The sequence below is a fragment of the Nothoprocta perdicaria genome, unplaced genomic scaffold (assembly GCF_003342845.1).
Source record: "Nothoprocta perdicaria isolate Ctin4 unplaced genomic scaffold, notPer1 scaffold_14, whole genome shotgun sequence".
NCBI classification, from domain to species: domain Eukaryota; kingdom Metazoa; phylum Chordata; class Aves; order Tinamiformes; family Tinamidae; genus Nothoprocta; species Nothoprocta perdicaria.
Window position 1 is genome coordinate 1,071,815 of NW_020454538.1, and position 15,325 is coordinate 1,087,139.

Here is a 15,325-nt window from a genome sequence, read left to right on the forward strand (position 1 = left end):
ATTTTCGGTGGAGACTTTTTGGGGTCCTAGTAATCCCATATGGGGACCTTGAGCTGTTTTTTTTTCTTTACTGTAGTTGTTTTAAAAGAGAGTGTGAGCTGTTGGAGCTGGCTTTGGGGGATACTGACAATACCTCGCAGAAGGGTTATGCTCCAATCAGAACGACTACATGTGTTTAATTTTGAGCTGGAGAAGAGCTATGTTGAGCCCTGGGTCAGTGACAGTGAGGTCTGGACTCCAGATGTGCGAAGACTGGCAGTGCAAGACAGGAAGGCTGCTCGGAGAAGAACATGTTGGAAGGCTGGGGGAGTTCTCAGTGGGATACGAGATCTCAAATTAAATCCTCAGCCAAAAAGGGAGGAATCTAGCAGCAGTTTTATCAGGCTGGGCTACTGCAGGAACAGCCTCAGCTGCGGGCCAGGAGCGTTGCAGAGGAATTGGCTCCCGCCGCAGGCTTATCTGATGGGTCAAGGGACGCGCTTCCAGATTCTGCAGAGCAGCCTGCTGGAGCAGGCGCCGGGGAGGCAGCGAGACGCCTGCCTGACGCGCTGCGAGCTTTGGTGGTGCCGGAGGTTGCGCGGGCCGGGAAGCGGAGTCGTGCAGTGGGAGGGATGCAGCGCTGCCAAAAAGCGGCGGAGCATCTGCTGGCTTTGCAAGCTCAGCTGTCCTGGGGGCCCTGCCCTGAGGAGCAAGTGGGAAGGAGGTTCTGCAGCAAGCGAGTGGGAGAGCCTCTTGGGCAGTAAATGTCATACTTGCACCTCCATTAGTCACACAATGAGCTCGTCAGAGGTGAGCACAAGGTGGCTGTGGGTTCATGGAGCAGCAAGAAGTGTTTTTTAGCCACAAAATCGTCTCTATGCCACAAGATCGCCTCCCATCCATTGCTGCCGCAAGCTGCAGCCTCTCAACAGGTGGTCGGTGTCTTCCGTGACACGAGTTGTCGAGACCTCCGTGCTTGGTGCTAATGAGGGATAGATTTCCAGAGCAAAACTTAAGTGTTTAACAGCACCACGTCCATCTGTGTGTAGTGCAAGAAGTGCCTGAGACCCAAACATGCTTGGAAATTTGTGTGAGGAGAGTGGCTGTGGATAGTGATGTTTTTAGGGTGCCTCTTCCCCTGCTTGTGCTGTTCTTTAGCTTATTTCATGGTAAGAACCATGCTTATTTTTAGATCTGGTATTTAAACATTTTTTTGTAAAGAAAAGTATCAAAAAGCCTGAAGAAGAGAGAGTAGCCCTTTATTTGGGCAGATTTTGAAAGGACCATGGTGAGGATGAGGATAGCTGAAATACTGTAAGAGCATTCCTGTGCCTTCACTGGGGCAAAAGGACAGGTAGGAAAATAAATAATCCAGTTCTGTTTTACCAAGCATATCACAGAATCACAGAATGGTTAAGGTTCAAAGGGACCTCTAGACATCATTTAGTCCAGCCCCTAGGGACACCCAGAGCACGGGGCACAGGGCGGCATCCAGGCAGGTTTGGAAGATCTCCAGAGAAGGAGACTCCACAGCCTCCCTGGGCAGCCTGTTCCACTGCTCTGTCACCCTCACAGTAAAAGAAGTTCCTCCTCACCTGGAGATGGAACTGCCTGGGTTTCAATTTGTATCCATTACCCCTTGTCCTGTCACTGGCCACCACAGAGAAGAGTTTGGCCCCTTTCTGCCTACATTCGCCCCTCAGGTATTTGTACATGTTGATCAGATCTCCTCTCAGCCTTCTCTACTCCAGGCTAAACAGACCCAGCTCACTTAGGCTTTCCTCATATGAGAGACGTTCCATTCCTTTAATCACCTTTGTCGCCCTCCACTAGACCCTCTCTAGAAGCTCCACGTCCCTCTTATACTGGGGAGCCCAGAACTGCCCCCAATGCTCCAGGTGCGGCCTCACCAGAGCTGAGCAGAGGGGCAGGATCCCCTCCCTTGACCTGCTGGCAACACCCCCCTAATGCAGCCAGGATCCCATTGGCCACCTTGGCCACGAGGGCACACTGCTGGATCATGGTTAACTTGTTGTCAAACAGGACTCCCAGATTTCTCTCCACAGAGTTACTCTCTAGCAGGTCAACTCCTAATCTGTATTGGTGCCTTCTGGGGTTATCCCTCCCCAGGTGCAGGACCCTGCACTTGTCCTTGTTGAACCTCATGAAGTTCCTCTCTGGAGGATCATATAGTTCTGAACTTAATTGGAGGAGGCTGCTCCATTCCTAAAGTTCAGAGCCAACTTGCTGGTTTGCAAGCCAACCTCTACCCACAGGATAGATGTCTCTGGGTATTTTCCAGCAAGCTGCTGGTAGAGAGCTCTCAAAATGAAGAGTTTGCCCCATCTAGGGCAGCAGTTTTCAGTTATTGCTGATAATGTCAGCAGAGAGGCCCCACAGTCAGTTGGCTGTGAAGACCATTTGCTTGTCTCTGCTCTGGAGGCATTTCTTGTAGGCCTGTACTGGCAAATGTTGGAATGAACTTGTTACAGCCATGGTGTGTAGGAGCATGTACCATGGAGCAGTGCCAGGAGTAGTTCCATGTAGGAGCAGCATGTCCTGCTCTGCTCCCTTTGGTGATACAAAGGTTTTGGCCTGGGTTCACCTCATTAACTCGGGTGCCTAACTTTCAAGTGGCCTAATTTCCCCTCTGAAGTCAATGGGAAGAGGGGAAAGCTGTTCTAGACCTAGGATTTGAACTGCCTTCTGGAAGATCCTGCCTGTCTTCACAGACAGAAACTCCAGAGCAGCGAGGCTCTGTCTAGGCATCCTATTAAAATGCCTACAGCTGAATGGGATGAGTTCAGGCCCATAGTGCTCTGTGTCAAGATTTGAAACTTTTCCCTTTAACTTGGAAAGCGCCGGCTTCATGGATTTCTCTCTCTTTCTGTTCCAAGGTTGTCTCATTCACATTACTCATTCCTGCAGCCCTTGGGGTGGCCCAGAATCCCATTGCACAAGGTGTTACACAAGCACAGCCTGCTGCAGTCCCCCGGATGATCCAAGGGCACCTGGGAACCTCATAAAAGTTTAGTTTGCCGTTACGACCTGCTGAACTCAGCGATGATAAATCCTGAGTGAAGCTCCAGCTTCAGGCGCTCTGACATAGACCAGAGGAGTGAATCTCACCTCAGTCCCAGCGAACATGTCCATCTCCCTCCTCCTCCTGCCCCAGGCCATAATTGACGGCAGAGGACCTATTAAATGCAGGCGTTCCTAACAGTTCATAACAGTTCCTAACAAGAAGCACACGCCTGGCCATCATGACTCTGCACAAGGCAAGAGCTCAGGTCTTGCACTGGGGACCTCACATGTGATGATGTATGAGCTTGCCTGGGCTCTCGGAACACCCCATTTGATTCGAAGCCCTCATAGGCCACCGGGGAGCTCCCAGGAGAGCCTCTGGAGCAGGTTTTGAAGACTTCCAGTTAGCAGGTGTGAGGCAAAGAGCCAAACGAAAACTCCGAGCAGAGCAGGGATTGGGGCAATCCCTTACAAGGGAATGTACAGTATGTTGGGCACACGCATACAGTGTCTATCAGCAAGTACAGTAGCAGCCCAGAATAGTTTGGCTGGGTAGCACCGCATGAGAGAATGGTCCTGAAATAGGCTGATAGTCTTGATGTTATTTTTGTTGTGCTGGAAACTGTAGCTGTGATGACATCCTCCGTTGCTGCGGGCTCTCAGGTGGCTGCACGAGGGTGGGTTCCTCTCTTGGTCTCAAAAGGGAAGAGAGGGAACCTCCTTTCAGTGGACATTTCCTTTTTTGAGGAAAATGATGAAGTATTTTTATGTACCAAAATAAGCTGACCATGCTCTGCAAGGAACCAACATGAAGCCTCTAGCCTCCGGTGCTGAGGGATCAGAGACCAAGGCTGATGGAAGAGCCCTCCACACACTGTATTGGTACATGCACTGCTCTGACAACGCTGTTGCTGCAACACCCCCCGTTTCTACAGTCTGTGCACACCACAAATACTTCCATTAGAGCCATCTTCTTGAAATTAACCTCCAATTGTAAATTATTTTCCAAGGCAGTGGTCTCCATTGGGAAGTGAATCCTTTGAGCAACAGTCAACCGAATTCCTAGTTCAGTCAAAGGCTGCCCCAAAAGCAGCTGTATGATCGTAGCCCCAGTCGCTTGGGTCTGTGGAGTTTTACAAGGTCTATAGAAACTTTCTGGTCTCTGTAACTGTTTTGTTGCCAACATCTGTGATTTTCATATCCCACCATCAGACAAACTTTACTGGCGAGAATCTGAATGTTCAAAAACAAATTTTTGGTGGGGAAAAAAATATGAAGCATAAAATTTCCTTCATGAGGGCCAGGAGGAAAGCTATGCCAAGTTGTATGCGCATATGCTTCGTATGCGAAGCGAACTGTAACTTATTAGGGTCACTCTTACAAGGCAATCATGACTGCCTGGTTGCATGTTCCTGCGTTTTGCATAAGGGTGAAATGGCAAAAGTTACAGTTATTAGGTCTCTGGGTAGAATGCTTCTCTCTCTGGATGTGAAAGATAAGCAAGGAAATTCAGATTGAAATTTAGGGACTTGCTAGTCTTCAAATAGCTCCCAAGAGATTAATGCTTAAAGATGTTGGAAAAAATACCTATTGAGTTCCCTGCAGAGGAGCTGCACAAGGGCGGTGAGGTGATCATAAAGAAGAGAAATGTCTCTGGGAATAGAGGTCTGTTGACCTCCAGTTGCATTCCTCCCATGCACCTTTACTTATAGGTGTAAGGAGACAGGAGGCATCGCCTCCCAGGCAGTTAGGCAGACAGAGATGGAGTTCATCGTCCTCTGTGGAAGGTTATGGAGGGAGAGCTCTTGCTAAGGCACTTAGGAGATGCTCCAGTGCCAGAATATTTAAGCGTTTCATGTTCTTATGGTTCCCTTGTGATCAAGGGGAGGTTGTTCTCTCTGTATTGTAACAAGGAGCTGAAAAAATAGGTGTTTTAGATGAATATGCAGAGAGCAAAGGCTTGCAGGGAATTGATAGGTTTCGAAAATGCTACATCTACATCTTCTCTGTCTTTTGCTCTTGCTATAGAGTTTCTTGGCTCATTTTTTCTTGACAATACTATTAGCTGCTGCAAATGATATGGGACACAAGAAGGAAAATTTGTCTTGGGATTGTCCTGCTCCTCAAAAGAGTTGAGAAGTCAAAATTTTTTTCTTACCTTTGCACCCAGTGTCCAGGTTTCCCTCACAACTTCTCACCTTGAGGAACAAAATCCCTACCTTCTCCTTTCCAGTGCCTTGAAATCCTGAAGATGTCACTTCATTTTGAGCCTAAACAGGCCTGCTCTGGATTGTGTCACTCTGGATGTCCTGAGAATCAAAGTCTTGAGGAAAAGTGATAGATAGAAAAGAGAAAAAATAAAATAAAAAGATAGAGAGAGAGAAAGAAAATGCATTTTTGTTCCATTTCCCAAAGGCCTCCTTAACACCGTTCCGTTCTGAAATAAAAATGTGAGAGTGCTATGAGCTGAATGGGAAGCTGGTCCCAATTCACAAGTGTGAAGCTAACTCCTAAGCTTGTGCTAGTCTCACTCAGGGAATGTGGTGAGTGGGGAGGTTTCTCTGGGCCATGCAGAATGGGGAGGACTTTCAACCATCCCCTGCCTTTGTCTCCCTGGGGGTGAGTTGGAACCTGTTGCTGAAGTCTGCAAGCCAAGTGCATCTGAGGTGAACATGTTCCTGGAGCAGATATTAAATCTGTAATGCACAGGCTGTTGCATAGTTGATTATTACGTAACTGCAAGAATACATGTCTCTCCATGGTTGAACTGAATTAAATTCATTTCTTTTCCCTCCTTAGTGGTGGAACCTATTACGATTCTTTAGGCATCAAGAAGGTTGCATGAAATGGCTCCTCTCCTGATGCTTCCCTATCCAGCATCTCTTAAATCACCTAAATTGCTCCCATTTTCAGAGTTTCTGATAGCCAGAAAGATCCTAAAAGTACTTGAAGACAGTGGGCCATAAGGGGAGCATGTGGGATTTACATAAGGTGCTACTCTTGGTAATCATCCTTATGACAGATTGAAGAGGGACTGATAGAGTAAAAATTGTAAATATGGTAATTAGACCTCTCACCTGCCCGTCTGCCCTGAATTAGCTTTATAGGTGGATTTCTTTTCCTTTATTTCTTTTTCTTCTTCCTTATTTATTTATTTATTTATTTTTTTTGGAAATATATATAATCAAATTAGAACATCCCCAGTGAACTTTTTCTGTTAAATATGTAGTATATGGGAAACATATGATACAGGCTGTGCCAGGAAGATTTTATTGGCCCTCATTTGGAATGACTGGGATAATATATCCTGAGTAAAATAAAAGTGAAGGATAATGTAGCCTAGAAGTATATTCAGAATGAATCTGAGTTACAATGCCTTCTGTAATTTAATGTATATTCAGATTATCTCAGGCATGTCAGGGAACCTGTATACAATGCCATATATATCACGTGTATCTAACAATAAATCTATTTCCAGAATCTTTTGAAAAGTGTGATCGTCCAGTGGGGGCTGGCGTTCAGCAGATCTCTATCTGCTAAGCTAGAGCTTTTATATTACATGAGGAGGGTAAAAAAAGAAAAATGATGTAGCGCTGTGAACTGTGCTATGGCTTTCATTTCAGTTGACCCCAAAGGGAAGAAGGTCTCTTTTTGCTCCATGCTAAGGCATTGCCAAAAGGTGAAGACATCTTTCATGAAAAACTAAAGGGTTGTTTTTGCAGCAAGCAAAGAAGAGGCCAAAAAGAAATATTGAGAATGGATTGGGGAAGGAAAGACTCTCCAAGACTCTCATACAGATGCTATTGCAAAACCGTAGTCTCACTTTATTTCGATGTCTCTAATTGGTCTTCTCTCTTCCCATCAGACTCTGCAAGGAAAGGAGAACAAGGCCTAATGGAGGGGTAAGAAGAAAAGTGCCAGGTGGAGGCAGCTCCATGGGGAGCAGAGTGGGACAGAGAGGTGGTTGCCCTTCCCTCTTAGGCTGGGACACGCCAGGGGTGAATCCAGCCCTGGCCACATGCTGTTAGTGTCAGGGTGTCTCATAACGGAGTCCTGGTGGGTGCTAGCACAAAAGAGGTAGGTGGCTGAATTCATGAAAAAAACTTATAATGTGTTTCTTCTCTTAGCTATGTTACCAAACATGGGAACTCTGATGGCCAGTCCTGCAGTTTAGGCCAAATCTAATCTCTGTATTTTCACAAGTGTCCAATATACTGACATATGGGCATATATCCAATATACTGGCACAGGGCATATGGACATACCCCAGCAATGTCATACAGCCACCCCACATTCTTGCTAGCTTAGCTAGATCGCTCTGCAAGGCGCTTTGTTTCCTGTTGTGCTTGCTGGAACGCTGTTCTGGGCAAGAGTTTCTCAGAGGGCTGACTTCTCTTTCTAATTTCTACCCTAAAGTTATTCCTGGCCTTTCCATACCCACTTGTTCTTGTGCCAACATTGTCTTTTAGCTTCAATAGCTCCACTGCCTCCCTAGTGCTTGCCCCTGATTTATTTACAGGCAGCACCGTGTCCCCTCTCAGCTTTCATTCTATGGACTAAATGAGCTTTCTTAAAAGATGGCTACCATGGAAGCAGAGATGCCTAAACACATTTCAGCTGGTTTTACAGCAGCAATTGGCACCCGAATGTTCCCAGGATGTTCTATGGTAGCAGTGAGGAGCCACTGGGAAACCTACACAGCTGAAGTCTCCATGGGCATGTCCTTGGTGGCAATGCAGGAGTGTGAGGACACTTAAAGGATCTGGGCCAAAGACCATCTGAGTGACATCTAAGTAACACTGCTGTTGAGCGACATCCAAAAGGATGCCAAAAAAGCAAACCATCCAGGGAAGAGCTGTGCTGATTGCTCAGGAGTCATATGCACCCTTCTGATGAGAGACTCCAAAGTCAATCCTTGGACTTTTGCCCTCAGAAATGTAAAGGGGATACAAGCATGGTCTGCAGGAGCTCCGAATGTGAGATGTCTGTTTGGAAATGCCTCTTCTTACAGCAGCAGTCCCTCGCCTGGAGAGGTGGTGCACTCTGTGTCTTGCTATTTTTTAGAAAAATACAGAATCTTGTCCCCTTTCCAGCAGTTCTGGAGTACATGGATGTGAAAGGAGGCGTAAGTGCAGCAGTGAGAGGTTGCTGGCCATCATTGCCTTTTTCTGGCCTGCACCCAGGTCTATAGACTGAGTGTCAAGGGACCGAGATGTAGCCTTTGCCTCTGATGTGTTACATGACCCTATCCCAGCTCTTCCACCTCTCTTCACTTGCCCATCACCATTTACTGAACCTGAATCCCTCCGGGGCCTGGGCTGCTCCTGCACGCAGCTCGCAGCACCGCGGGGGACCCAGCTCTCGGGAATTCCAGGAGCTTCTCCGGCAGCACTGGTAATCGCTCCCCGCGTTGTTTATTGTTCCCCGTGCGTCCCTGATCCAGCTGCTAACAGCACAGGATTTACGAGGGCTGACAGTATTCCATGGGAGGCAAGTAGAGTGCATTTTAGCTTATATTTATGTGGTTCTCCTACTCCACCTATGCTCTGGGCTTTGGCGAGATCTGTCATCACTCAGTGTAAAGAAAGGAAACAATGAGTCCTTGCCTGAAAGCAATTTTTCTTTTGCAGAAACTTCTGGTGAAAACAACAGAAGACTTTCATGTCTATCAAAGCGGCTCTGAAACATTACACTTGAAAGTGGCAGCCCCATGTTGCCCTTCCTATTCCTCTTTGCTCCCGTGACCTGGCTTCCCAGCCCTTGGCCCTGTTCTTCACGGGCACAAGCTGTGCACATTGGTACAAGCTCCAGAAATCGTTCAGCCAGATGACAGAGGGCAGAGGCAGATGGAGAATTCAGCTTGGAGAAGCCAAACCCCGGTGGCTTGGACTTGTGTGAGGTGGACTAACTCTCCTGCTCCAGTGTGACGGCGTGAGCCTGAAGGCAGTTGATCTGCAGCACTTTAAGCTGGTCTAAGTCTGTGCTGATGTGTCCCCCATCTCCTGCATTCTTCAGCCTCACCTTCCTTCTTTCCGTAACACCAGTGCTGGGGCTTCTCTGCTTGCCTGGATCTTCTGGGGCAGGTGAGGACTTGCCCTGACCTTTGCATTTTTAGCTGAAATCTTCCTCTCGTGAATGCAAGAATGTGTAGTTGTCGGTTTATACACACACACACATGCACACACATATATAAGGCCATTTCCAGCCTTCTTACCCTGCAAATACCTTGCCCTGAAGTGAGCACCTAAGGGCTCCCTGCCTTTCACCATGACCCATGAAGTGCTGGGTAGGTAGAGGAAGCTGTGACCACCACAGCGGTGCCAGGGCTGGCTTTCTCCTGACACGTGTGATGGAGAACAAAAAACGCCGGGACAAAGAGGCAGGCTGGGGTCTTGCAGCAGGAAGGGCTGTAAAAGCTTCTTGGTGCTTCCGTTTGAGGGAAGCACTCGGTCTCTTTGAGGGCTGTATGTGCACACTCCGATTTTTAGTGTGTGTGCAAGGGAGTTGACCATCACATTTCTGTCCACTCCTCAAAGGCAGAACTTGATGTTCTGCTTCTCTTTTGCTCTTATTTGTCTCCCCCCACCCCATCTCCCCCTTTTTTCTTTTTCCCTCTGTCCACATGACAGTCATAAAAATATAATGGAAACAAGATGGGAATAGTCCCGGTTCAAGCAGCTTCCTGCTGAATGAGAGCTGTGCGCGGGAGCCGGCAAGGTCCCTTTGGGAAGTCCCATGGATTGGGATGCAGTGCCCGCCTTTCTGAAATGCCAACTGGGCTCTCCTGCTGCCCCCAGGCCGGTTTTGCTGGGCTGTTTAATAGGGAAGCTTTTGGCAGCAGCAGCAAGATGCTGGTTGGGTTTTGCAGCCAGGCAATGCCACAGACTAGGAAACTGGGGAGGAGGTTGATGCAGATTTTTCCTTATAGAAATCCTCTCTGGGGCAAGACTCTGCAGCCATAAGAGGGTGCTAAAAGCATCTTTAATCCTCTCCTTCCTCCCTCTACACCCAGAGCAAAACCGCTGGTCTGCAGGGCTTGGCCTTGCCTGCCAGGCAGGGTCTGTGCTGGTTGTGTTGACCGCAGCATCCCCAAGACTGCTTAGGAAGGACAATTCACAGGGGTTGCTGATTGCAGACCAGCTTTAATTGCTCACAGCACATGCCCTTAAAAAAGGCTTTGCTGGGTGTCCTCAGGAGACATGCTTGGGAGCGGGCTCACCTTCATGAAACTTGGCTCCTGTGCTGATGGGATGGCTGAACCTCTCTTCCATTACCAGTCTGTAACATCCCAAATTACTTAAAGATTGAGTTTTCTTTCTATAAGAGCTCAATTGTTTCTTAAGAAAAAAAAAAGGAAAAAAGGAAAAAGTCCCCAAAAGAAAAGAAAGAGAAAAAACCCAACCCACCCTTTAAACAGAATATAAATTTATACATCATTGAGTTCTTAATTTTCATGGAATTTCTCTCCCCCTCACAGACAGAAGTTGTATATACAGGATTTTAGTATTTCCTCTCCGGCTCCAGCCCCAATTTGAAGGACTGTAAAAGTTTGAACGGGTTCCAAGCGCGCGCGGTTTGCATGGGCTCCGCCGCGCCGCCGAGTCAAAACAGCCCACACAGTAACAGACGTGCCGTAAATCTCGGGAGAAGCGTTTCCTTTCTTCACACACACGCACACGCAGCACTGAAATTCAATTACACTTTTAAAATGATGCCGAAATGTTGCGGTGGAAGATAAAAACCTGAGCGGGGCTCCTCGGGGCTCGGAGCCCTCCGTGTTTGGGAGCGATCTCGGGTTTCGTCGCGCTTGGGGCTGCCGGCACTGGGCTTAGCGTGTGATGCGGTTGGCTTTGCAACCATCAGCTCGTTATTAGTGAGTAATAAGAGTGGTTAATTGCCTGAGGAGGGAGGTGTAGAGGTCCCCGGCCCTGTGTTTCGCTTATGCCCCATCAGGATCCTGTCAGGCTATGGTGGGACCATGAAATGCTGAAGAAATGTTGATAGCAAGCAGGAGGATTCCTCCTCCTAGGAGACTGAGCAGTGGCCACTGTGATCTCCTGCCCAGATGGAGACCTTGGAGGAGGCTCTGGCAGAAAGGCCAGCATTGCTTCTGTGGACAATGTTCTTCCATGCAGTCCAACCCTTGTTGTGGAAGGTAAAATGCCCCTCTGGGGAGAGCAGTGCTGTCCCCATGCAGAGGACAGTCCCTGGGCGGCAACATGGAGCCTTCTCCAAGATGTGCCTCCGTGATGCCGGGAGATCGGGCCTCTGGAAATGAACTGGCCATGCATGCTCGTGGCATGGAGTTTTCTCCAGCAAACCGAGGCCTGCTGGAAGCCCGTAAAGAAACAACCCATGAAAACCCTGCGCTGCTCTGCATCCTGCCTCGGGGCAAGCATGGAGCACTCCCGTTGTGCCAAAGGAGAAGGCAGCTCTGCAGCTGGGCCTGCGCCAGCCCCGTGCTCCCTCAGGGCCCTGGCCTGGTGCTCATTTAGAACTGGTGCTCTCTCCAGTGACCCAGTACCAACCACAGATGTGGGGAAAGGAGCTGTAATTCCTGTGTTTGGCAGGATGAAGGGCTGTTCTTCCTTCTCTGGTCCTTTCAGTTAACTCTTCTGTTCTGTCCCCCTTGTCTTGTTTGCTTGATGCCAGTTGTCTTCAGTTCCTTCCTTCCGTCTTTATCTTCACCTCACCCCTTCTCACTCCTCTGATGATATTTCTTATCCTGGGACCTCCTGCTCACCGCAGGTTACTGCACTGTTCCTCTTCCATCACTGGGCATCACTCCCACTCTTTTCCTGCCTTCCCATAGCAGGTGTCAATCATCTGTCAACCTTCACCTTAAGCAGATGCATCATGTAGCTCCATAGGGAGCCTTTACCAAGTCTTCTTCTCAATGAGCATACAGCCCACTAGCTTCTCAGTACTGTCACAGCACAGGGATCTTTCCAAGTATCCAGAGTCAGTTTTGTACCACCTTTGGTCTTTCTCCCTCTCCCTCTTCCTCGCCTTTTCCTCCTCCTTCTCCTCATCCTCTGCTCTGCCTCTCTGCTTTTCAACATGCACAATGTATTTTCCATCATGGGACAGGGAACATATAGGGTGGAGGGGAGATCGTAGGGGAAGACTATGTAAATCTTTACGAAACAGACTTCACTGCATCTGCTGCTCTACTGTTTTAGTGAACCTTAAAATTTACCCATTGCTTTGCTTTTTAAAGTCCTGTTTTGATAGCCCTTGGAAAGTGCTGGGAAAAGACTCCAAAAGGTGTTTTTTTTTCAGATTGCTGATATATAGTATATGACATACATAGACATATGGTGTTGTGATGTGACTTCCCCTCTAAGACCAGACTACCTTGCAGGATGCTATTAATAGATTGCAGCAGCTGGGTGAAATTATACATGAAGCTGCCTAGTTTTAATAGCTCCTGTCTTGGGTGGTTTGAGGCAATGTCTTCTCTAACCCAGTGGAACATTGGAGCTGGTCCACAGGAGGTAAGATCCCTCACCAACAGACCTGAATTTCTCCCAGTGAATTTCTCCCAGTTCAGTTTGCTGTCAGAAACTTGCCCAAGAATTTAGATCCTAGCGGTTGTAATCATTGGAAGGACACTGATATAATTTTTTTTCCAGTTCATTCACATATTTAGAAATGAAAATGCTTCACAGCTGTCAGGTTGATGTAAACTGGTTTGCATGCACCCAACAGCTCCAACAGTCTCACTACGTTTAATTGTTCAAGGCATTTGGGGTCACCAAATAGGCAGGTTATTTCAGTCACTGTGCATTAAAATTCTTGGATCCTGTGAGCTGATGGTTTGCTGTCACGCAATGCAGGTGGGGGATGTGGTAGGGAGCCAGGATTTGGTAGCACCTCATCAGAGCACTTGCAAGAGAAGGTACCAGAGCTCTTACACCTCCATTTCCAGCTGGGCTTCAAGGCAGCTGGAGTGACTGGAAGAAAATCACTCTCTCCACTAATGAGGCAACTTTATTTTTGTTTCCTCTTAAGAATAATTTCCCAGAAGACATTGTCCTGGCCCAGAATTTCTCATCTACCGCATGGACAATACGACTGCGGAGAGCTTTGTTATTCAAGGTTCATTTTAAAATCCTCCAAGGGTTGAAAGACCTTTTTGGATTTGGGTGATTTTGTGGCAGTCAGGAGCTGTGTGTGCTGTGTCTATCCGCACTAACGACATGCTGTAGGACTCTGCAGAGGTCACTCTGCAATGGTCTGTTTTTCAGCTGACCAGGAGATGGCTGAAGCTCCCAGCTCATCCTGGCTTTGGTGAAGATGGCAGATGTTTGGCATTTTCGGAAAGCAAGCCACAAGAATCTCTGCGCCACGGAGACTCCATGTGTAAATACCGGGTGTTGCAAAATTGGCTTCATTTATGTGTGTGGTGCAATTCACAGGGAAGAACGGATTAGTTAAATCTTGCCAGTTCTTAGTGGGGATTTTTGTTCCCAGGAGGATCAGTGCTTGTTAAAAGGTACCAGCTGGACATTGTGGGGTGTCCAGCTCTTTAAGTGCCCAATCCTAGCTGAAGTGCAACATCACAGCCCCTCGTTTCACCTTGTACCCATCATCATAGGTCTGGTTGCTCGGGCTTGCCTAGTACGCAGGGTCACAGAAGACAGGAGAGAGCTTGGAGTTAAAATAAATGAGCTGGAGAACTGGCTGCTGGTACAGTGGGTCTTACTTCTGTCTACCTTGGTCATCAACAGCCACTAAAATGTGTCTTAGTGCCAGAAACATGGGTTTCTGGTCACTTGGGGGGATTCATTACAGTTAGGTTTATGCAGAGTTCTCTCAGGCACTGAATGGGCAAACCACCAAAGGTGGCATCTCATACCCACTGAAAGCTCACTGGTTTGGAGAGAGACCATGGACTGGGAGAAGAAGTTGAGCCGTGAGAAGCAGATTTTTGTTTGTTTGTTTGTGTGCCTTAGTTACCGAACCAAACATTTGTAAAAAATTTAGATTTTGCTCCAGCCAAGCTTAAAACTTTCAGCTTTCTTTCAAAAACCCAACGAATTAAAAAACATTCTTGGGTCGAGCCAAGTGTTCTTTTGGTTTAGAGCAAAAACATTTCATTTTCAGGCCTTTGTACAAAAAGCATAAAAGTGGTACTTGCCTTTTATCTGAGGACTCCTCTCTTTGGGCATTTATCCATGATGAAAGCAATTTAGATTCAATTTTCTCCTCCACTGGTGGAGGTCTGGCTTCAAAATCCCACCTCTATGGCTATCAGTCTGTCCTCAATGCTGTGACATATTCAATAGGCGATCTTCTAATCTACTTCTCAGAACTTTTTGCAGTGAAACACCCTAAAACTCTATGGGGTCAAAGGAGAAACCATGTATCCTGTAGGTGAGGAAGTGCGGCACTTGGGTTTCCCAATGTTTGTGTTTATGTATGTATATAAAGTAGAATAGCGTCAGCAAGTCAATGAAAAACTCCTATCATAGAAGATCACTTATTTACAATGAGTGAATTTTGCCCAGAGCTCAGTGGCTTCCCCAACACATGATGTCTCACACATTTCTGCTTTTGTATTTCCTACAGGTCATCTTCAGGCAACTTTATCCATAGAGGTGAGGAATAACATGCTGCTCTTGCAGAGCTGGCCTGGATGGACCGAGCTGCTGGGCACTGGTAAAGATTTAAGCATATAGCTCTGTCTTGTAGCTGGTGGTGTGGGGCAGGAAGATGGGAGACATGAATTCATATCGCCCAGGGCAGAGAAGGAAATTGAACCAGTCTCTCATAGTTTAAGTGAGTGTACTAACCGCAAAGCTATTAGATAAAAGAAAGGGGTGTTGATGTGTGTGAGGGAGAAATACTCATAACTGCATTTTTCAGTAAATTCACTCTCCACTGAAAATAAATAGTTTGGCCTTCTCTATGAAGAAGTCACAGTCTCCCATTCAAATCTTTGGGTTCTCTGTTCACGGAATGACCTTTAATTGTTTTAAAGACTCTGCAAATCTCTGTTTTGGGGTCAGCGGTAGCCAGAATGGAATGACTCCTTACGTAAAGCAGAGAGACATGAATAGTTCAAGGCAGCTGCAGGGATTAATGCTTTGCAGGGCGGCTCTTTGTCTTAGGCCATGGAAAGGACTGGTATTTGGCACTCTGTTTTGTTGCATATTTTATGGTCTGGAAGAGGTCTTAACATCTTTTATAATGCAGTCATTCCACAATGGCTCTCACCAGCAGGGCTGAGATTTCTCTGGTAGGGCTGAATGAAAACACACACTATTTTTCTCTTTCTATGGGTATGCAGCAAAAGAGGCTCTTGGATAAGGACTTT